Here is a 24,006-nt window from a genome sequence, read left to right as displayed (position 1 = left end):
TAGATTCCTTTCATGCCATAATTGAGTTACCTTAATATGTTATAGTCATCATCTCTAGTCTATTTTCACATGTCTACTTGTCTTATTCTCGTACATGCTAATTGCCTTACATGTATAATTGAAGTTCTTCTTTCCTTTATTTCGTATTCACTATTTGATCGTTGAACTCCTTACTTGAAGTTGTTAAATCGTGGAATATCTAGTTGTTGAAATTGATATTGAGATATAAAGTTCATGATTCACATTGAGGCAAAGTGTTAAGTTGTGAAATACTATTTTGTTGAGTTGTTCACTCCTGTTGTTATTGTTGAGACTCTTGTGTACATTGTGGTTAAGCTATGGGCTCTTTACTGTGAAAATATTGTATTTGTTTGGTTTCTCTAACAAGTTGTGATATTGGGTACTTGAGGTGCGATTTGTGATACGTTGTGATATTAATACACATGCGGTGGTATAAGGTTTTGGAGTTAAAACACATGTTGTGAGATAAGGTGGGCTTGAATCGCGTGGCTAACAGGGGAACTACTAGAAGTCATGCAGTGTGATAAGGTGGGCTATAATGCGAGATGCTATTTCGGGAAAATGATTTTCAAAACTAAATGTAAAGGCTCCCGTGATGAGATAAGGAAAGATTGTGAGTTATTCCTGTGATTTGGGACTACGAGGCGGTACCTCAATATTGACCTTTGTTGATATTTCTATATTTGTTGTACTTGTCTTTGGTAGATTTGTTTCCTTCCGTGATGTATTATTTGCCTTGATTCTGTGCAGCTAACTCTTGGTTTACTCCTTACTTGTTTCATTTCCTTGTCATTGTTATTATATTGTTAAATCTTCGCCTTGTTTCTTATTATTTCCAGTAGGGCCTTGACCTGACCTCATCACTACTCTACCGAGGTTAGACTTGGAACTTACTGGGTACCATTGTGATGTACTCATGCTACGCCTCTGCACATCTTTTTGTGCAGATCCAGGTACTTCTTATTAGTCCCGGCACTAGTGAGCTGAGTTCGCATTTGGATACTTCAAGGTACGCCTGCCGGCGTCCGCAAGCCTCGGAGTCACCTTCTATCCATTTCTATATTTTCCTTCTTTACTAGATACAGTTGTATAGGGATGACTTTGATATTGGCATACATCTTGTGACTTGTATTTCTCCCGTTTTTGGGCAAATATGTATATACTGAGTTGTGGAGATTTTCCTTATGCTAGTTGTTGTATTTTGATCCTTTAATTATTATTTCGGTTATCTCTGCATAAATGTTAGGTTTACCTAGTCTTAGAGACTAGATGTCGTCGCGAGATCCTACGGAGGAAAAATTGGGGTCGTGCAGATACCAATTTGTCACGACATGAAATCCCCATTGCGGGGTCGTGATGGCACCTAACATCCACTTTCTAGGCAAGCCAACATTAGTACACAATGAATACTTTAAAAATAAATTTAAAAGCAATTTAACGATAAATAAAGTTGAAAAGTTTAAAAACAAATATAATAACTCCAAACGATGACTAATCAAACCTCGAAATCTGGTATCACAAGTACATGGGCATTCTAACAGTGCTTCAACCAAAGTCTGAAACAAAAATAAATAGTAGAACTCGATAGGGAAGGGGACTTCGGGGCTGCGGATGCCGTGTAGCTATACCTCAAGTCTCCATGATCAGCTAATCTGAGCAAGCCTCCACTAACTGCTTCTAGGACCCACACCAGAATCTGCACAAGAAGTGCAGAAGTATAGCATGAGTACACCCCATGTACTTTGTAAATGCAGAGCCTAACCTCGATGAGGTAGTGACGAAGCTATAACAAGGTACTCACTAAAACCTGTATGAATATAATGAAATAACAACAAAATAGGGAAAACAAGTATAACATGAAAACTGGAACAGAAATTACATAACAAAGGGTCCCAGAATAACATCAAAGCTCAATTTTCTCAATACAACCTAGATACATAAAACGATAACTCAAAACAGTTAAATATGTCTTCTCCATTGCGCCGCACAACCCAATCCACAAATATATAAATAAATAATGTCTTCTCTATTGCGGCGCACAACCCGATTCACAAATATATTAATAACATGTTTTCTCCATTGCGGCCCGCAACCTGATCCAAATAGAAATATACAATTACCATTGCAGTGTGCAACCCAATTCACACAATAATACTAATAACCGTTGCGGCGCGCAACCCGGTCTCACATAATAATATTATAATTGATCATCTACAACTAACTGCGGGGTTATCCAAATAAAATGCAATAAAGAACTACACAAATAAAGTAATAAAGAGGATAAATGTGGTTATCTAATAGAACACAAGGTCAAATAGTAAGTAATGGCAATTAATGAATAAAGACACAGATATATGGAAACAAATAGGAATTAAGTCATGTAACGAGTATAGGCATAAATTTAGCAAGTAAATGTAACTAGCAATTAAAGCATTTAACAAATAATAACATGGATTAAATTAAGGCATGAAATAATTCAAAGCAATAATAAATATCCCAATGACTATGCATATACACTCGTCACCATGCATATACGCAGTCCCCACACATAATCAAATAACAAATAATCCAATCAAGTCCTAATTTCCTCAAGTCAAGGTTAACCCCAACACTTACCTCTTTCCACAACCCAATCAATGCTCAACCGCATTTTTTCCTTTAGAGTTAGGCTCCAAACCAATCAAATCTAGACAAATATAGTTCAAATAATTCAAAATAAGTTTTACAAACTACCCACGAGTGAAAAAGATTCAATCTTTAATGAAATTGGAAAAATTCAACAAAAGTTAACCCGGGGCATACTTGGTCAAAATCCGAGATTCGGACCAAAACCTGATTACTCATTCACCCTCGAGCCTGGTTTTGTGATTTGTTTCGAAATCCAACCTCAGTTTGAGGTTTATATCTCAATTTTGTAAAATCCCTAAATTCTACCCAAATCCCTAATTTCTGCCATGAAAATCCTAGATTTGATGTTAAAAACTCATGAAAAGTAATGGGGAATTGAAAGAAAGTGGATTAGAGTTGCTTACCAATGAATTTGGGAAGAAAAGGTTCTTCAAAAATCGCCTCTACAGTGTTTATGGTTGAGAAATAGCGTAAAATGAGCTATGTCCAGTTTCCCCCCTTTTTACCCAGCTGCGCTATTGCGAACACCGCAAATGTGAAGCATGGATCACAATTGCTATGGTTGCAAATGCGAATAGTGTATCAGGTGTGCAGTTGTCGTAAATGCGGCAATAATATCGCAAATCCGAGTGACCTCCATTGCAAATGTGGAATAAAGATTTGCATTTGCGAAGCTTCCACTAGCTAACTGAGTTCGCAAAAGTGTTGGAATGTTCGCAAATGCTAACTACACACAATTCGCAAATGCGAGATTTTCTTCGCAAATAGGATAACCAGTCCCCCATCCCCTTATCGCAAATGCGATCATTGGACCGCAAATGCGAGTCATACCTCGCAATTGTGAGGTTTGCAACAGACACCAGAACCAGAAAGGCACCAGCAGTCCAATTATCAACCAAACTCTTCCGCAACACATCCGAAACTCACCCGATCCCTTCGGGCTCCAAATCAAATATGCACACAAGTATAATAACATCATATCAACTTGCTAGCGCAATCAAAACATGAAAACAATATCTGGAACCACAAATCGGACATCAAACAAATGAAATTCAAAAGGAAACTCAAGAGTAGATAGAAACACAACTAAGCGTATGCTTCCTATCAAATCAACTCGGAATTGCACCAAATTTTGCAAAAAAATTTCAAATAGAAACACGGACATATTCCAAGTTCAAAAACAAAATCTGAACTCGATAATCATAAAGTCAACCTACGTTCACACCTATGGAATTTCTGAACATTCAAATTGCCAACTTTCGGCAAAACAAATCAAATCACCCTAGGGATCTACGAATTCAATTCCGGCATACACCTAAGTCGATAATCACAATACAAACCTACCGAAATCATCAAAACACTGATCCAGGGTAGTTTACCCATAATGTTGACCATGGTTAACTCAATCTTCCTTTTTAGTCAAAATTTTCATTTTCTTCAAAATTTCACATAAAAGCTTTTCGAAAAGCGACACGAACTACGCATGCAGATCAAGAAACATCAAATGAAGCTATTAAAGGTCTCGGATCATAAAAATTACGGTTAGTACTCCAAACAACCTATTTGGTCATCGCACAAGTCAATGCAGAAATCGATCTCTTTCGGGTGGCATCCCCAGCGAATCTGTAGGAAACACCTCTGGGAACTCGCACATAACTGGTATTGAATCACAGATATAGGACAAATGTGCTAGAAACCCTTCTTGACTATACGTCGAGCCTTCATATAAGACATGACCCTGCTAGTAGAAAGGCCAGGAATTCCTCTCCACTCCAATCGAGGAAACCCTGGCATGGCTAATGTCACAGTCTTAGCATGACAGTACAAAATAACGTGTTAAGGTGACAACCAATTCCTGCATAAGATCACGTCAAAATCCACTATATCTACAAGTAGAAGGTATACCCTAGTATCATAGCTCTCGATAGTGACCAAACAAGCACGATATGAAGCAAAATAGGATGACACATATGAATAAGTAGAACCCATATCAAATAGAATTGATGCATCTCTATCGCAAACTAGAATAATTCCTGCAATGATTGTATCCGATGACTCTACCTTAGGTCTAGCAGGGTATGAATAGAAATGGGGTTGAGCGCCGCCACTCTGACCTTCACCTCTCAGAAGGCCTCTAACTGGGTGGCCTCCAGATTTAACAGTCTGACCAGCACCTCTAGCTTCTTGACCCCCGCCTCTAGCTGGTTGAGTGGGCGATGGAGCAACCGGTGCCGGAATCATGGCACGAGTACCCTGTTGTGGTCAGCTGCTCCTCAATCTAGGATAGTACCTCATCATATGACCTGCATCGCCACACTCAAAGCAACCTCGCAGTTGGCCTAACTATTGTGTATGAGATGATCCATGATGACTCGAATGGCCACCGTAGTAACTATGTAGCGGTTGTGCACTAATCGGAGCTAAAGGCATGCTGAATACTAGATGCTCAGGATGAGACCTATAAGAAACACAACTGCCCGAAGCACCGTGAGCTACCTGAAGCGCTGATTGAATCAGTCTGTGAGGATGGCCTCTACCAAATTAACCCCTGCCTCTAGATGGGACATCACTGAAACCACCAAAATGACAAGGCCTCTTCTCATATGGCACCTCTATGCCCTGACCACGAACCTTGTCAATCCGTCTAGCAATCTCTACAACCCGAGTAAAGGAAATATCTTCCTCAGTCTCTCTGGCCATCTGTAGCCTAATACTGAAAGTAAGGCCATCAATGAATCTCCTCACCCTCTCCCTATTAGTAGGGATCAAGATAACCGCATGGCAAGATAGGTCCACAAATCTGGTCTCTTATTGGGTAACAGTCATGCTACCCTACGGTAGACGCTCAAACTGATTGCGGTAGTCCTCTCTCAGAGTAAAAAGGATGAACTTATCTAAGAGTATATGTGAATACTGATCCTAAGTGAGTAGAGGTAAACCTACTGCTTTACCTTGAACATAGTCCTTCCACCATCTCTTGGCAGAACCAGTCATCTAAAACACTACGAAGTCGACTGCATTGGATTCCACAATACCCATTTTGCGCAAAACCTCTTGGCAATGGTCCAAGTAATCTTGTGGGTCCTCAAAAGGTGTACCACCAAAATGAATAGGAAAGAAGTTGGTGAACTTATCCAACCTCTTCAACCTCTCTAACGACATAGCGGGCCTCTCCTCGGGTTGTGTAAAAATAACGGGCTGAACTACTCCAATTCATGGAACCGCCAGAGTCTTATATATGGAAGCCATCTATTTTGGAGTGTGAGTAGCGGGAGTCTGAGCTCCTCCCACAGCTTGAGAAATGGCTGTTGCTATAGAAAATATACCGGCCTGGGCCACACTCTCCATAAAGCCCACTAAGCGAACTAGGGCGTTTTGAAGTACTAAAGTGGCAATGAACCACTTCGGGACCTGATCTGGTCCCACTGGTAGTCTAAACATAGATATCCTCCTCCTTCTCGATCTGAGGCTCTGCAATAGGTGCTGCTGCGCGTGCTCTAAGCTGAGCTCTGCCTCTGCCTCGGCCCCGGCCCCTACCCCTGGCAGTGGCTGCAACCTGGGGATTCGGCTCCTGCCCGACTGCGGATGTTGTTCCTGTACTCACCATCTGAGAGACAACAAGAATAGAATGGTTCAAACTTTAGTGATAAAATAAAGTCACACAATAGAGAAAGAAAGAAGTGACATTTCCTAAAGCTCTATAGCCTATAGAAGATAAGTACAGACGTCTCTGTACCAATCCTCTAGACTCTACCAAGCCTAATCATGACTCATAAGACCTAGGCAACCTAGGGCTCTAATACCAACTTGTCACAACCCGAAATCCCAACCATGGGGCCGTGATGGCACAACATCCACTTGCTAGGCAAGTCAACATTAGACAATCAATTAACCATTTTGACAATTTAAAATAGAGTAATAATAATAATTAATGATTGGAAAAACTGTAGTTCAAAAGATAAATCCATAATACAACACAGTCTAGACAAATCCAAGAAATCCAGTGTCACTAGTACATTAGCAACTAGAGTACTAAAAAGTATGGTTTGAATGAAATGCAACAGTTTGAAACAAATAAACAGTAAAGACATAATAGAAGGGGACTTCAGGGACTACGAACCTTGATTTGCTCTACCTCAAGTCTCCTATAGCAGTTGGATCCGAGCAGAAATTTGCTACGCGCCGCTGGGACCAACACCGAGATCTGCATAAGAAGTGCTGAAGTGTAGCATGAGTACAACCGACCCTATGTACTCTGTAAGTATCGAACCTAACCTTGATGAAGTAGTGACGAGGGTATGACAAGACAGTCACAATAAACCTATACGAATAATAATAATAGAATACAGAAATATAACTAATGTAGTAAACTCATAAAAATGAACCCGAAGGTCATCAACCAGAGGGCCCCAAAATAACATGATCTCAAATCTAATATAATCATACCGAGATAAAACTCTACAACTACAGACAACTACAACACATCAAACTATGTTGCGGCGCACAACCCGATCGCAGAACTTAACACATTAACTGGTGCAGCATGCAATGCCATCCCAACATTTGACACAATAATTGTTGCGGCATGCAACCCGATCCCAACATTTAACAAAATAACTGTTGCGCCGTGCAACCCGATCCCAATATCATGTCATATCATTATTTGTTGCAGCGTGCAACCCAATCCAAATATCAATTAATTTTAACACTTTTGCGGCATGCAACCCGATCCCGATATCTACTCATTAACATAAACAATTCAGCATAACCAGTAACAAAAATCTCAACACGAAAGGAGAATAAAGCGTATAGAACATCAAGGAACTACCAGTACAACGGAGGATAACCAATACCTCGTATTTATAATTCTTTACTAATCACCAATAGAAGAATAGCTAAAGAACTCACAGAAATCGGAATAACATAGTAAAGTGCAACAAATAATGTAAAGTCAATGAAAGCAAGTTAAACATGAAGTAGTGAGGTTATACAATTAATACAGTAGGAACATATAGAAGGTAAGCAGATATTGAGCAAGAATTGAATAAATCAAAATAAGTAACAAGTAAATAACATGTAACAAGTAAAGTATGGATAACAAGTAAGATTATGTAGCAATCAAAGCATATAACAAGAGATAATATGGAACAAATGATGACATAAAGGTAAATAGCCCAATCCCGCATGCTTTAACCCATGACGATGCATATACACTCGTCACCTTGAATATACTTCGTTTATCCACATAATTCACATAACAAGTAGACCAACAAGCCTTAATTCCCTCAAGTCAAAGTTAGACACGACACTTACCTCTTTGCGCAACCAACTCAACAATGAACCACGAAATTTCCTTTCGAACAAGCCTCCAAACCAACCAAATCTAGCCAAATATCCTTCAAATAATTCAAAATAAGATTTAGCAACTACACACGAATGAAAAGGTTCAATATTTGATGAAATTGAAAAAAGTCAACAAAAGTCAACCCCAGGCTTTGTTGGTCAAAATCTGAGATCCGGACCAAAACTAGATTACCCATTCACCCCCAAGCCCGGTTATGTGATTTGTTTCGAAATCGAACCTCAATTTGAGGTCTAAACTCATAAAATCCCTAATTTCTACCATGAAAATCATAGATTTGATGTTAAAAACTCATGAAAGTAATGGGAAATTGATAGAAAATGGATTAGAGTTGCTTACCAAAGAATTCGGAAAGATAAATTTCTTCAAAAATCACTTCTAGAGTGTTTGGGGTTGAGAAATTGTATAAAATGAGCTAAGTCCCGATTTTTCCTCTTTTACCCAGTTGCATGTATCGCAATTGCGTACTCATATTCGTAATTATGATGCCTGCATTTGTGAAGCACTGATCACAAAAGTGACCAATGCAACAATCATGCAAACGTCGCAAATACGACAAAACCTTTGCATTTGCGAAGGACATCAATGTGTGTGAAGCTTCGCTATTGAGAAGCTGCTCCACTCAGCAAGGTTTGGCAAATGCGATCCCCTGGATCGTAAAAGCGATCCTAGACCTTATTGTAAAAGTGAGTATTTGTTCGCAAATGCAGAATCCCAGCTCCAGCTCCCACTTCGCGAATGCACCAACAATTGGCTTATTATCCAAACTCATCCGAAACTCACCCGAGCCCTTCGGGCTCCAAACCAAACATGCACACAAGTGTAATAACATCATATAAACTTGTTCGCTACCTCAAATCATCAAAACAACATCAAATAACATGAATCGATAATCATAACTCAAAAATTCCAACTATAAAACTCATTTTCTCAATTATTCACATAGCTTGCCGAAATGCGCTCGGTTCACCCCAGACCCCAACCAAAAGTGCGTACAAGTCCAAAAATATCATACGAACCTACCGAAATCATCCAAATACCAATCCGAGGTTGTTACCAAGAATGTTGACAGTGGTCAACTCTATTCTCATTTAAAGTCTAAAATCACTTTTTCTTCAAATTTTTACGTAAACATTTTCCGAAAAAAGACACTGACGACACACCTAATTAAGAAAGATCAAATGTAGCTAATAGAGGTTTCAGAACATGGAAATAAAGTCTAGTATTCAAAACGACCTATTGGGTCGTCATAGGTACAGTTAAATTTTTAATGTGGTTTATAGACACGTGAATTTATTTGATCAAAAAATCTAAAATAATCAATAGTAATAATAAGTTAATGAAAATAATATAAAAGAAAACACAAGCCTGATTGTGGGATGAACTTCTTCCAGAGCAATGACAAGAACAAAATGAGGAACAAAGTAAAGAATATTCTTTGAAACAAAAGTAAAGAATATTCGTTGAAATAAGAACTTCTTCCAACAATGTATGAATATTTCTATTTATATCTCAATTCAGGGAGACATGTCACGATCCAAAATCAATAATAAGTAGTGATAACGCCCAACCATACTGCTAGGCAAGCCTACGTATGAACCTCCACTTAATTATTCACTTTTAACTTTTAAAAAATGGGGATTTAATTAAATAAATAGAATTAAATTTAGAATTCGTGGAAACATATGCTCCTCTTTACCAAATTAATGAGTATGAATAAATAATGAAGTGAAACGACAATAATAATATTAAGTACAACTGTGAGCATCTACTAGGAACCCCCAAAACTCGGTGTCATAAGTGCATGAACATCTACCAGAGTATAAAATACTACTACAATTGTTGTCTCGAATAGGAAATAGACAGAATACAATAAATGGATAGATCAGAGACTCTGTGTGATGCAAATCGTGACATAGGGAGTAGCTCACCATAAAGTCTCCTTGGCTGCTTGCGCCTACGTGCCCAAATGACCATCGTAAGTACCTGTCTCAGTACCTTCACAATCAGTGCAGAAGTGTAGCATAAATATGTTAATCAACGCGTACCCAGTAAGTATCTACCCTAACCCCAAAGAAGAAGTGACGAGGGGTCGACATTGCTACACCCTATGCAACCCAAGGTGACGTATAATGAACATGAGACTTATTAAAAATGATTTAAATGATTTTAAAGTCATAATATGACTATATATGATGATTGGATAGAAAATATAAAGTTTGGGAAAATTGGATTTAAGTTGCGGAAAAACCGACTAAGGATTTGCCTTGTAACAGTGTTTTTTGAAAAATAAATTTCGTGTGTTATATGAGGTCTTTGTGGGACATATTATATACCAAATTGAAGGTCTTGGAATTTAGTTTACAATGCACTTGTCCGTTCATGCACTTGCCAAGCTAGCACCTCTTTGACTTTTCAAAAGTTGATATATAGGTCTTAACTCGTCTCTCTCTTCCTTTTTACATAGAATACGACCATAGAACACCATAAAACCTATCCTTGAACTCTCTAAAAGGGTTTCAAAGAGTACTAACATCCCGGGTATGTAATCGAGAAGCGATAACATCAGAACGATCCCTACGACGTAAGTATCATTATACCGCCTCTCCTTTTTCTTTGTAGTTCGAGTTTTGAAAGGTACTTCATAGTTAAGAAACATCTAAATTCTGTATTTAAGTGTTTAAATATCAAGAAAGGTTGATAAATTGGTTTTCTAATAGTTAGAACTCACGGGACGGTGATCGAAAGTCGTGAGTTCAATTGTTTTCCACTTTTAGTGGACTGTTTTGTAGTCCACTCATGTTGGCCTATTGTGCTTCTGATTTATTGAGTTTTGAAGGTTGAAAGGGCATGGAGAAATGCCACATGTGGTAGGGTAGTAGGTTGGCCACTCGTTGTTGCAGTTTCAGGCTAATTGATAACTTGTTGATTGGGTGTGTTATGGTATATTTGGGGTTTTTATTGTATTGAAGGTTCCGAATTGTAATTAGGTTGGTTTTGAGGGAGCAGTAACATCAGGGTAAATGCTGCCCGTATACTAGCACCATCTAAGTCGTACATGTATTTCTTTGTTATAGGGTTGGCGCGCTAGTTATCATAAGCTTGTTGTTGAGTTGCAATGACAACTTGAGGTATATTAAGGCTATCCCTTCTTTCCTTTTGGCATGATCCATATAATACAACGAAACGAGTAAGCACACAACTTTCATAAATGATTCTATTCTTAGAAGTACTAGGGTTGCCTAGGTTCTGGATTCCCCATATGTCCTACTATCATATCATCTGCTCATGGGTCTCATGACATTCTGAGAGATCTTATTGACTTACTTCATTATGCATTGCATCCATTTATACATGTATATTGATCCATGACCAGATAGCGTTATATACGTGTATAGTATATGTATATGGGGTATGGGGAAAGGTTATGGCATTATATACACACCACCACCTGAATCAGCTGGTATACATTTATGACTTCGCCCACAGAGGCTGAGATGATATGATGGGATGCCTTCAGAGGCTTGATGATATTATGTACGCATATACATATGTATGATATGACATTTATACGCATATACATGAAATTATAAATGTTTCATGATTCACAGAGCTATTCAGACGTACAGGTTGAGTCCTTTACTCCATGTTTCTTTCATGTCTGTTATATATTAATTTTTATGCCTTACATACTCGGTACATTATTCATACTGACGCCTCTATTGCCTGGGGGCCTGCATTTCTTGCCCGTAGGTGCAGGTAGACAGGCTGACGGTCACCCATCTTAGGATCCCTGCTCAGCGAGATTTGGTGTGCTCCAGTTGATCCAGAGCTGCTATTGAGTTTTGGTACGATACTTTTGAATACATATGGGTATGATGGGGCCCAGCCCTGTCCTTTATACAGTTGTACACTCTGTTAGAGGTCTGTAGACAGTCATGTATAGTTGGGTAGTATGTGGCCTTGTCGGCTTCCAGTTTTGGATATGTAGTTGTCTATAGCAGCCTTGTCGGCTTGCCCTATGTCTTTTGCGCATGTTTTCCCACGTATGTTGTTCATATGAATCAGTAGTTTATTTTCAGATGTTATGCATGACCTACACTTATTTCATGTTTATATCTTAGACGAATACTTAGGGGTGTTCAATAGGTAGAACTCGGGCACTCGTCATGACCCATCGATTTGGGTCGTGACAAAAGTGGTATTAGAGCAGTTCCATCCTAGGGTTGTCCACATACCGTGTCTAATAGAGTCTTGTTTATGAGTGTGTTGTGCACCACACTTATAAATAAGAGGCTGTAGGACATATAGGATGTTATCCTCCCTTCTTATCTTAGATCGTGCGATATGAGGATTTATTTTTCTAACGATATGTTATGTTTTCAGCGATGCCCAAGAAGGCTACAGCTGCCTAGAAGGGCAAGTCCGTGGGTAATGAGACTACAAGTCGAGCGCCACGAGTTACCAGGGCTCGGGGAGAGTCGCATGGTGTGACTCCATCTCAGACTTCACATACCCTTCCCTCTCCAGAGGAGATCCGAGGGGCACCGGCTCCAGCACCCGCTCTAGTACCCCCAGCTCCTCAGCCAGATGCATCGGGTTAGGAGATGAGAGATGCTATTCAGCTATTGACGCGATTAGTGGCCGCACAGGCTCGGCGCAAGGAGGTAGGTATTTTACATACAGATAGGGCCATTAGTGTGAGGGTTCATGATTTCATTAATTTGGACCCTCCGATATTCACTGGAACAGATCCAAACGAGGACTCTCAGATATTTATCGATAGGATGTAGAGTACTTTGAGGGTAATAAAGGCCACTGCGACTGAGTCAGTTGAGCTAGCTTCCTATAGACTTCGGGATGTTGCAATTAATTGGTACGAGTCTTGGGAGTTGTCTAGAGGTGAGTATGCCCTTCCAGTAGTATGGTAGGAGTTTACAGAGGCTTTTCTTCGTCATTATTTGCCACCAGAGCTTAAACGGGCCAGATTTGAAAGGTTCTTGACCCTTCGGCAGGGTAATATGAGTGTTCGGCATTATAGCCTTCAGTTTGATTCTTTGGCTAGGTATGCTCCCACTATTGTAGCTGTGATGGAGGATCGGGTTCACCGGGTTCGTGATGGGGTTGGAGCCGCACCAGCTTAATGATTGTATGTCGGTCTCACTTCATCCAGGCATTGATATTTCTTGTATTCAGGCATACACTCAGGGTGTAGAGGAGCGTAAGTAGAAGCAGAGGGTCGATCGTGAGCATAATAGGGGCCAGAGTAAGAGAGCGAGATCTTCATGTCCTTCATGTGAGTTTTGAGGTGGTCAGAGACAGCAGTATTCGAGGTATCCAGCCCAACCATCGGCTAGTGCACCCCATCAGTTTGGCGGTAGGAGATTTGATTGTTCCACCTATCTAGGGCCCATTTAGAGTTCCAGGGCCTCTAGTTCTCAGTATAGGGGAGAGTCAAGTCAGATGAGGCCATCCTTTCCATGATGTGCTTAGTGTGGTAAGCAGCATAATGGGTAATTCCTTTTGGAGTTGGGTGCTTGTTATACTTGTGGTTATCCAGGACATATTATGAGAGATTGTCCGACGAGAGGTGGTGCAGGTATAGTTCAGCCAGCGGAATCTCTAGCTGGTTCGTCATCATCAGAATGCCCCCATGGGCAAGGTTCACATGCACCAGCCGGTCGTGGTAGAGGCAAAAGTGGAGCATCTAGCTCGAGCGGTCCTCAGAACCGTGTTTATGCATTAGCGGGTCGACATGATCAAGAGTCATCACCTGATGTTGTTACAGGTATATTATCAGTCTCCTCATATGATGTATATACATTGATTGATCCAGGTTCCACATTATCGTATGTCACTCAGTTGGTTGCTAGCAAGTTTGGGATAGAACCTAAGTTGATTAAACCTTTTGAGGTGTCTACACCTGTTGGGGATCTAGTGATAGCTAGACGGGTATATAGAGATTGTATAGTAGTAGTTCTTAGTCGTTCTAAAGTAGCAGACTTGATTGAGCTAGATATGGTAGAATTTGATGTTATAATGGGTATGGATTGGTTGGCTTCTTGTTATGCTAATGTTGATTGTAAATCAAAGATGGTTCGGTTCCAGTTTCCAGGGGAGCCAGTACTAGAGTGGAAAGGTAATACTGCATCGCTGAGAGGTAGGTTTATTTCCTATCTCAAGGCAAGGAAGATGATCACAAACGGCTATATTTATCACTTAGTTCGGGTACTGGATGTGAAAGCAGAGTCACCAACCCTTCAATCTATCCCGGTGGTTAATGAGTTTCCCGATATTTTTCCCGATGAGCTTCCAAGCCTTCCCCCAGAGAGGGAGATTGAGTTTGCTATTGACACATTACCATATACTCAGCCGATATCTATTCCTACTTATAGAATGGCACCAGCAGAGGTGAGAGAGTTCAAAGAACAACTGAGGGATTTGCTTGAAAAAGGCTTTATCAGAACCAGTACATCACCGTGGGGAGCACCTGTGTTATTTGTGAGAAAAAAAGATGGTTCCTTGCGGATGTGTATTGATTACAGACAGTTGAATAAGGCGACGATCAAGAATAAGTACCCACTCCAGAGGATTGATGATTTATTTTATCAGTTACAGGGTGCCAGGTGTTTCTCAAAGATAGACTTGAGGTCAAGGTACCATCAGGTAAGGGTTAGAGAGAAAGATATTCCGAAGACAACATTCAGGACCAGATACGGGCAATTTGAGTTTTGTGTTATGTCGCTCGGTTTGACCAATGCCCCAGCAGTATTTATGGATTTGATGAACCGTGTGTTCAGACCCTTTCTAGATCTGTTCGTGAGTGTATTTATAGATGATATTTTGGTTTATTCTCATTCAGAGGCTGAGCATACAAATCATTTGCGTACTGTGCTCACAGTTCTACAAGAAAAGAAGTTGTACACAAAATTCTCCAAATGTGAATTCTGGTTGAATTCTGTAGCTTTCCTTGGACATATTATTTCAGGTGAGGGTATTCGGGTTGATAAACGGAAGATTGAGGCAGTGGAGACTTGGCCTAGACCCACAACACCGACGGAGGTTCGTAACTTCCTGGGTTTGGCAGGTTATTACAGGAGATTTGTAGAGGGCTTTTCTTCTCTTTCAGCACCATTGACAAAGTTGACTCAGAAGGTAACTAAGTTTCAGTGGACTGATGCTTGTGAGTGGAGTTTCCAGGCATTGAAGGACAGATTGACTTCAGCACCGATTCTGACACTCCCAGAGGGTACCGATGGTTATGCTATCTATTGTGACGCTTCGAGTATTGGATTTGGTTGTGTACTAATCGAACTCCAAGACTAGCTAGCTAATAAATCTCATGGGCTATCCCACACTTCTCTGACTATAAATATGATAGGCTACCCATAAATCTACGGTTGAGGGCGTCGGCTACTACATTCGCCTTCCCCGGATGGTATAAAATATCAACCTCATAGTCTTTCAGTAGCTCCAACCATCTCCTTTGGCATAAATTCAATTCCTTTTGCTTGAAAATATATTGAAGGCTCTTATGATCCGTATAGATATCAACATGAATGCCATACAATTAGTTCCTCCATATCTTTAGTGCATGAATCACCACGACTAACTCTAAATTGTGGGTCGGGTAATTCTTCTCGTGCTTTCTTAGTTGCCTAGAAGCATAAGCTACAACCTTACCATGCTGCATCATACTGGACTCAGGTGATACCAGAGTTACTATTCAGGATACGGAAACATCCTCTTTAGTAACTGAAGTGAAGGAACGCCAGTATGAGGATCCTGTGATAGCACATTACAGAGATTTATCCCCTCAAAAGGAGAATAAACCATTTGAGATTACATGAGATGGTGTCCTCAGATATCGAGGTCGATTATATGTTCCTAATATGGCAGGGTTGCGCCAGCAGGTTATAGGGGAAGCTCACTATTCTCGTTATTCTATTCATCGAGGAGCGACAAAGATGTATCATGATATCGGGGGAATATACTGGTGAGACATAATGAAGAAGGATATAGTAAATTTTGTTGCTAAGTGCCCTAATTGTCTGCAGGTTAAGATTGAGCATCAGAAACCCGGTGGATTATTGCAGGCTATAGAGATTTCGACTTGGAAATGGGAAGTGATTAATATAGATTTCATCATAGGCTTACCTCGTACCTAGCGTAAGTTTGATTCTATATGGGTTATTGTTGATAGACTTAAAATATCAGCCCATTTTCTGCCTGTCAGGACTACGTATTCAATAGAGGATTATGCAAGGCTATACATTAAGGAGATAATACGACTTCATGGTGTCCCTATATCTATTATCTCAGATAGAGGTGCTCATTTTACAGCTAATTTCTGTAGGTCCTTCCAAAAAGGATTGGGGACTCAATTAAGTCTTAGTACAACATTTCATCCCCAAACAGACGGTCAGACTGAGCGTACTATTCAGACACTAGAGGATATGCTACGGGCTTGTGTGATAGACTTTAGGGGTAGCTGGGATGATCATCTTCCACTTATTGAGTTTGCGCATAATAATAGTTATCATTCTAGCATTTAGATGGCTCCATACAAAGCTCTTTACGGACGGAAGTATAGGTCACCTATATGATGGATCGAGGTTGGGGAAACTAATGTAGTAGGACCAAATTTGGTATAACATGCAGTTGAGAAGATTAAGCTTATACGAGAAAGGCTATAAGCAGCTCAGAGTGTCAGAAGTCCTATGCAGATAATCGACGACGAGACTTGGAATTTCAGGTAGATGACTGAGTATTCCTAAAGGTATCACCGATGAAAGGCATTATGAGAGTCGGTAAGAAAGGAAAGCTTAGCCCTCGGTACATTGGACCTTATAAGATCATACACATAGTAGGCCCGGTAGCATATGAGTTAGACTTGCCTTCTAACTTGGAGTCAGTACATCCAGTCTTTCATGTGTCTATGCTCCGTAAGTGTATCAGAGATCCTTCTAGAGTCATTCCAATTGACGATGTTCAGGTCACAGAGCAACTATCATATGAGGAAGCTCCCATTGCTATACTAGATAGACAGGTTCAGAGATTGAGAACTAAAGACGTATCTTCGGTTCAGGTACCGTAGAGGAACAATAATGTGGAGGAGATGACTTGGGAAGCTGAAGAAGATATGAAGTCTAGGTATCCTCACTTGTTTTTGCTTTCGGAGAAGGATCGGACTGAGACATCACATCCTTAGGTACGTATATGGTACTTAATTCTTATGTTAGTTATTGCCATTGGTCGTGTGAGGCCATTGGTGTTATTGATGATTGTGGCCCTGTGTGGCTTTGTATTGTTGGGTTTTCTTTCTGACAGGTTGGTAGTGGCAACATTACAGAGGAGACTCTACCAAATTTTCTATAGGTCTCTGGGAGTTTAACATTTGAGGACGAATGTTTCTAAGGGGGGAAGATTGTTACACCCTATGCATCCCAATGTGACGTATAATGAATATGAGACTTGTTAATCATGATTTAAATATGTTTAAAGTCATAACATGACTATATATGATGATTGGATAGAAAATATAAAGTTTGGGAAAATCGGATTTAAGTTACGGAAAAATCGACCAAGGATTTGCATTGTAACCAAGCGTTTTGAGAAATATATTTAGTGTTATATATGAGGTCTTTTTGGGACATATTATATACCAAATTTAAGGTCTTGGAATGTAGTTTCCATCACACTTGACCGTTCATTCATACAACATCCGGATAAAGAGATATAAGCATTGGAAGATGAACCAATGCGAGGGTGCCAAGCTAGCACCTCTTTGACTTTCCAAAAGTTGATATATAGGTCTTAACTCGTCTCTCTCTTCATTTTTACATAGAAACCGACCAGAGAATACCATAAAACCTATCCTTGAGCTCTCTAATAGGGTTTCAAAGAATACTAACATCCCAGGTACGAAATCGATAAGCGATAACATCAGAATGATCCCTACGACGTAAGTATCATTATACTGCCTTTCTTTTTTCTTTGTAGTTCGAGTTTTGTAAGGTACTTAATAGTTAAGAAATGTCTAAATTATGTATTTAAGTGTTTAAATATCAAGGAAGGTTGATAAATTGGTTTCCTAATAGTTAGAACTCACGGGGCAGTGATCGGAAGCCGTGAATTCGATTGTTTTCCACTTTTAGTGGACTGTTTTGTAGTCCACTATTGTTGGCCTATTGTGCTGCTGATTTATTAAGTTTGGAAGGATGAAAGGTCGTGGAGAAATGACACATGTGGTAGGGTAGTAGGTTGATCGCTCGTCGTTGCATTTTCAGGCGAATTGATAACTTGTTGATTGGGTGTGTTATGATATATTTGGGGGTTTTGTTGTATTGAAGGTTCCGAATTGTAATTAGGTTGGTTTTGAGTTGCTGATTGTATTGTGTTTGTATCTCGCTTATATAGGCTTGAGGGAGCAGTAAAATTAGGGAAAATGCTGCCCGTTTTATTTTAGAATCGAGTTATCGTTAGAGATACATAATATACTAGCACCATCTAAGTCGTACATGTATTTCTTTGTTATAGGGTTGGCGCGCTAGTTATCATAAGCTTGTTGTTGAGTTGCATTGCCGAATTCAGGTATATTAAGGTTATCCCTTTTTTCCTTTGGCTTGATCCATATAATACAACGAAATGAGTAAGCAAACAACTTTCATAAATGATTCTATTCTTAGAAGTACTAGGGTTGCCTAGGTTCTGGATTCCCCATATGTCCTACTATCATATCGTCTGTTCATGGGTCTCATGACATTCCGAGAGATCTTATTGACTTACTTCATGATGCATTGCATCCATTTATACATGTATATTGACCCATGACTAAATGGCGTTATATACGCGTATAGTATATGTATATGGGGTATGGGGAAAGGTTATGGTGTTATATACGCACCACAACCTGATCAACTGGTATACATTTATGACTTTGCCCATAGAGGAGATGATATGATGGGATGCCCTCAGAGGCTTGATGATATTATGTACGCATATACATATGCATGATATGACATTTATAAGCATATGCATGACATTATAAATGTTTCATAATTTACAGAGCTATTCAGACTTACAGTTTGAGTCCTTTACTCCATGTTTCTTTCATGTCTGTTATATATTAATTTTTATGCCTTACATACTCGGTACATTATTCGTACTGACGCCTTTATTGCCTGGGGGCTTGCGTTTCATGCCCGTATGTGCCGGTAGATAGGCTGACGGTCCCCCATCTTAGGATCCCTGCTCAGCGAGAGTTGGTGCGCTCCATTTGATTCCCACGTATGTTGTTCATATGAATCAGTATTTTAATTCCAGGCATTATGCATGACCTACACTTATTTCATGTTTATATCTTATGCTTAGGGGTGTTCGATAGGTAGAAGTCGGGCACTCGTCACGGCTCATCGATTTGGGTCATGACAGACATTGACCCTTACTAGTGGTCTAATAGATCAAGTATAGTAAAAGTAAACAGGTATGAAGCATGGCAATTAAAACAATGAGAACAAATGTATGTACATAACACGATCCTCAATAGAAGAATGAATATGAGGTCCTCAAATTTCGTGTGCTATCTCAAACAGATAAGAAATATCAAGTAAATGCCAAGTCTCAAATCAAAAGGGAAAATCACATGAATATTCAGACTCCTAGCGATATTACGCACGAATTATGCCGAGATCATATGGCCCGATCCCTAATAATCGTGTACACTGCCGTGGTTGTATGACCCGATCTGTGGGTGCATCTCAAATATATTTCTTAGGTCGTACGACCCGATCCATATTACTATTTCATAGCACTACCGAGGCGTTTGACCCGATCCACAGGAATAGAGGAAACTTATCGAATTACGGGCCGCATATTTGCAACACAAGGACAAGAACATAAAGTAAGCATGACTTTTTCCAACAATCAAGTATCCCACCAAACAACTCAAGGTAATGAGGCTTGACCTAACATAATCTCTAATCAAATTTAAATATTAAGTTTAAGTAATTAAACTAACAAGTTGAGTTTAAGTATATACAAATATTGCATGGTAAAGTCCTAAGTCTACCTTGACCTAAACATGATTCTAGCTACGTACGGACTCTCGTCACCTTCTGCGTATGTAGCTCCCACAACAAGTAGCACATAACAAATATAACACCTACGGGGTAGATTCTCCCTCACAAGATTAGACATGAGACTTACCTCGCTCCAAAATCTGATAACCGGCTCTAATGCCTCTCTAAAACCTCAAACCGATGCCAAACGATCCGAAACTAATCAAACAACGTGCAAACCAATCAAAATATACTTCCATACTCATAATTTAACAATTTATAATATTTCCCAACTCTACTCGAATAGTCAATAAAGTCAACCCCCGGGCCCACGTGCTGGGATTCTGAAAATTTTCGAAGATAATTATTACCCATAGTACCACGAACTCAAATATATGATTTATTTCCAATTCCATGTCCAACATCATGATCAAAACTCAAAAATATCAATTCTAGGTGTTCTACAAAAAATCCCACATTTTCCACCTCAATTCCTGAATTTACAAGCCTAAATTCATATATATTCATGAAAATATAATCAAAAGTGGGTTAGAAACACTTACCCTCAATATATGGGTGAACTGGCCCTTTAAAATCGCCCCCAAAGTCGGCTCCAATTGCTCCCAAATAAAAAATGAGATGAAATCCTGAAATTCCAACTTATAAAGTTTACCCATGCATCCTTCTTTTAGAACACGGCATGTGCCTCGCGTTTACGAAGCACACTAAGCTTCAGCTTTAATAGTCTTCTTTGTAATCGCAAGACAAGGCCCGCGAATGCGATGCTCTACTAGGCGACCCTTTGCGAACGCGACATCACCTTTGCAAACACGAAGGCCACTTCTCCAGACCCAGCCTCTCCTTCATGAACGCATCGACCCTGTCACGAAAGCAATGAACCTCTGCCCCCATACCTTCATGAATGCAATCACTCAATCGTGAATGCGAAACACAAACTACCTCCAACAAAAATCCTTCATCACGAACGCGTGCTTTCCACCGCGTTCGCGAAGAACAAAACCAGAACCAGCAATCCAGCAATTAAGAAAATTGGTCTGAAACCATCTTGAAACACATCCGAGCCCCCCAAGACCCCGTCCAATCATACCAACAAGTCTTAATACCTTATCCAAACTAATCCAAAGGCTCGAAACACTATGAATAACATCAAAACCGAGAATCCACGATCAAACCTTCTCTTAACTTTCAAACATTCAAACTTCGCCGAATGCGTCTGAATCTCACTTAGATATTCCAGATCACGATCAAACTTCATACAACAAGTTCCAATCAATAAAACAAACCGATTAAAGGTCCTGTAACACCGCCTAGAGTCCGATAACACCATAGAACACTCCAAGTGAAACTTAGCAGATTTCCAAACCTTCAAAATACAAACTTTTGATAATAAGCGTCGAATCGCTCTCGGACCATCCGATACTCAACCCAAACATACATCTAAGTCTGAAATCACCTTATGAACCTATAGGAATCTTCAAATCCCGATTTCGAGGTCGTTTACTCAAAAGTGAAACCTTGGTAAGCTCTTCCAACTTAAAGCTTCCGAATTGAGAATAATTCTTCCAGATCAACTCTGAACATCTCGAAAATCAAAACCAACTACACGTGCAAGTCATAATACGTAAAGTGAAGCTGTTCAAGATCTCAAACCTCCAAACAACACACTAGAGCTCAAAACGACCGTTCGGGTTGTTAGATTCTCCCCCACTTAAACATACGCTCGTTCTCGAACATTCCCAGAACCATTCCAAAGTCGCCAAAATCACTGTATAACACTTCGTGCGCCTACTCATGCCACCAAAATCCATATGAGTACATTAGTTCAACCCAGACTGAAGATTCTTTCTGCTACCTCAGCCCTTAAGCCTTAGAACCAAATTCCAACATCTGAAATTTGCTACAAGATCCAATTTCTTACATACATACACTATATAAATATCTGCAAGCTACACCAAAACATACGTATACACTCAAGTGATAACCATGCGACGCACCGTATAGTTCATATGCCCGTAGTAATATCATCTGACCACAACAACATCCAAATTTCGAATGTGGCACCGGTAATACACCTCCTAACACATGAAGGCCATGGTCCTACCCTTCATTGCAATGAAGAAAGAGAAGTACAAAATCTCATAACCACCCGTCAACCAACAAATCATGGAGCTCTTCAACTTAACAAGAACCATTGGCACATTCTTAACTGATTAGTGACATTTTCCCTCCAACATACATTATACAAATTCGATTGCACTCATTTCAGGTCCAACAACCTCGTCTCACCCAGTACAAGCTGCCCGATTGCTAAGCCATATCAAATACCATCAAAATCTCATACAACTTCATCAATGCGCCAACAAGCCACAACTCCAATATGACCAATAAGGAAAAATGAACCCGAGTACAGAACTATCCAATCCGCGTAACAGATAAAATAACCAGACAAATGCTATGAACCTATATCAGAGATAAGGAACAAGAAACACAAAATAATTACAAGGAACCATAGCCAACATCTCACTGTTATGGCATGCAACCCGATCCACACATAATTCCGTTGCGGTGTGCAACCCGATTCAAACATCATACCCCTGGCGGCGTGCCACCCGATTCACACATAATGATTATTAAGGAAATACCCATCGATCCAAAATGCTCATACCCGCTAAACACATGTATATCAACCACAAGCATGCCAAGTGCATAAACATAACCTGGGGAGATGGATAGCTACATGCGCTACAAAAGCCAAGCACGACTAAGGTGCATTAAACAACCAACATCTCGAGAGCCATCTTGCTCATATAATACCACAAGCTAGACAGGATCACAACACCCGTGTGAATAACCAAGCCGCCTCACAATCCAGATGGCATAAAAGAGTAACCCATGAAATAGATGACGACATGAATAACATCCACCATACTCGAAGACTCATCCATAAGCAATGCTATGTTGAATAAATATATATGATCTTGTGTAAAATATACATTCACAGTAGGTCTACCCATGGACCTCAAAGCCGATTTTGATCATCCCAAAATAGGTCAATAACCTTCCAAAGAGCCACAATGAATCTATCCATGACACATACGTTCAACCGTCAAACCTGGAGCAACTTCCACAGTCCGCATCCAAAAGAGTAGAGTGTTTCTCAGACACAAATCTCCAATATGTGGCAGTACCAGAATCTTCATACCTGACCTCAATATCTACTGCGTAAATGATTGACATGTCACACCTACATATTGATCCCATGGGAGATACCCCCACAACCTTCAGCACCAAATAACAAAATCTGAACATCAACAGGTACTTACTATACTATTTTGTAGTGCTTATCAAAATCCGTAAATCAAAACACGAAAGCCTCTTCCACAGAACACACAATTCTGAGATGACACCAAAAATGCACCCACCTCCTATGAATATGTGAAATATCTGCCGCTTCTTCAAACTCGTGACATCCTCGACCAAACTAAACCACAACCTTGACCCTTCAATACTGATTCCATACCGCTAACTGCACCTATCATGCTGTTACGTGAGAGTACAAGAATTCCATCATGACTCCTGAACTACCCATAGAATACACACTTCATCGGCTAGAAGCCTTTCACTAAACTCATATCAGAAGAATAATCTCAACACACAACCAACTCGCCATAACCGCAAAAGAGACAGACCTCAAGTTATGGTCGAGACCGTCATAACTCTTCGGGACCCATTTTCACATAACCAAACCATCAGAATTGAATACCATTAAAATAACAAAATTACGGAGACTGCCAAGCCCGCAAGTATAGCCACAAAACATTGTTATAGCCTTATATCACGAAAGGAACCAATCATTTCCTTTACCATGCCGATCCAAAACCACTACTAAACTGGTTCAACTCCCTAGTTTTCTCT

Source organism: Nicotiana tabacum, chromosome 12 (assembly GCF_000715075.1).
Source record: "Nicotiana tabacum cultivar K326 chromosome 12, ASM71507v2, whole genome shotgun sequence".
NCBI lineage: Eukaryota > Viridiplantae > Streptophyta > Magnoliopsida > Solanales > Solanaceae > Nicotiana > Nicotiana tabacum.
Note: the sequence above shows the minus strand (reverse complement) of the source record.